This window comes from Sinocyclocheilus anshuiensis, unplaced genomic scaffold (assembly GCF_001515605.1).
Source record: "Sinocyclocheilus anshuiensis isolate Anshui unplaced genomic scaffold, SAMN03320099.WGS_v1.1 scaffold94, whole genome shotgun sequence".
Lineage (NCBI taxonomy): Eukaryota > Metazoa > Chordata > Actinopteri > Cypriniformes > Cyprinidae > Sinocyclocheilus > Sinocyclocheilus anshuiensis.
Window position 1 is genome coordinate 1,285,361 of NW_015546049.1, and position 1,812 is coordinate 1,287,172.

At 50.3% G+C, this 1,812-nt stretch overlaps 1 pseudogene; it reads right to left on the bottom strand.

Moving 5' to 3' along the window:
- LOC107699087 (patatin-like phospholipase domain-containing protein 4) overlaps window positions 1-1,812 on the bottom strand; it is a 40,484-nt pseudogene that overhangs the window by 35,784 nt on the left and 2,888 nt on the right.

Here is a 1,812-nt window from a genome sequence, read left to right on the forward strand (position 1 = left end):
ATGGCAAAAAAAAAAAAAAAGTAGCAAAAAGCCCACTGGGGTTAATTTCAAAAACCCACTGAATCATTTTTCGTTCGATCAAAAAATTATGTCTGAGAGCCACATTAACCTCAGTTCAAGCATGAAGTCATATCCTGGTGTCACAGCTCCAAACCTCTGACTCCTTACATTACAGGCAAACCTGTAGGTGAATTCCTTACAATGCTATGAAAACACAAATCCAGAACATATAGGTAAAGAGCTTCGTTAGTTTATGTGTATGAGCCTTGGTGATGCAACTGTGAGAAATCTGTATTTTCTATAGATTTGTTGGCTTGATAGGGAACATACTGTTTAACATACAAGTCAGTCTGTTTTTAAAGCACTATGAGGGACACTGCTAAATAATAATAAAAATATATGTCTGTGCTGTATTTTAAGGAAGCATTTTTAACCACATTAACCATGAAATTTTAATAATATCATAGCGATTTCTGGAATATTATCAAAAAGGATGGAATGTTTTAAAGGGGTCATAGGATAGTTTGGTTAAAATTTCTCATTCATTCATTCAGGAATGAGGCAAGTGCTGGCAGGGATGCCGGAAGTATGGCACCGAGACGCAGCGTCTCATTCCCTCGAGGAACCAGGGTTACATACGAGCTGCGTCGGAAAACGCTAGGGGAATGAGAATGCCCACGCCGCCAGACTTCCAAATCTCTGCCTAGTGTGGAAGACTGCACAGCTAGGGCGAGAGAACATAAGAGCCCGGAGTGGCTAAAGTAGGCGGGGCCCGCCAGTCCCGAAAGCCAACTTCTGGAGGAGTGAGTCTTGACCCCAAAAGGAGAGGGGAGATCAGAGGACTCGAGGCTATGGAATAGTATCCTGATCCACCACTTAGCATAAGCTTCTCTGGCCGGAGGCCTTGGCCTCAGCGCAGAGCAGAGGAAACGTGTAAGAAGAGGGTGTCTTCCCACTGAATGACCACCGAGAGGGGCATGGTAGGCCGCAATGGCCGCCACGAAGACCTCTAGGTGGAGTGGGTCAACCCTGCGGATTAACAGGCCTGCAGGAACTCCAGAACTGTACCAAACGGGCAGTTAGCTGGGTCGGGCTGGCAGTCTCCGCAGAAATACAGTTTCCTCATAGAGGGAGCTCTGGATGGAGGATAGTCTCAACAACCTCGGTTGAGATGTGCATCTTTTAGATTGATCGTGACACATCAGTCCTCTGACTTGGTCGGAGACACGACCTGTTTGAGTGCGAGTGTCTTGAACTTCAGTCTCATGACTGAGCGGTTCAATAGGCGCAGATCTACGCCGGAGACCGCTGCGCCCTGGAACATGGCAGGGTTGGCAGACCGACCTCCTGAGGGCACTGAGGAGAGACGGGCACCGTGTAATGCGGTGTGAACCTCTCCTCCCCAGAGGGGCCTGCCCTTCGAGGTCCTGAGCCACAGCATCAGGACACTCATAGCTGAAGTCTCCTATTGAAAACGACGGCCCTCAGACCCACGTCATCTGCTAGGAAGACTAGACAACATCCTGCTCGGGGCAGGACCCATCTAGATACCTCCGTAGAGGTAGCGAGCCTCTTAGTACCGCTACGCTTCCGGGCGGTAACTGAGAGAAGCGCTCGCCGGAGACCGCTGCGCCCTGGAACACGGCAGGGTTGGCAGACCGACCTCCTGAGGGCACTGAGGAGAGACGGGCACCGTGTAATGCGGTGTACACCGCCCTTCCCCAGAGGGAGCTGGCCCTCAGAAGTCCTATAGGCCTTAGGCGTCAGGACATTTTAGACGGAGACTATCCAGCGAGAATGACGGTCCGCAGA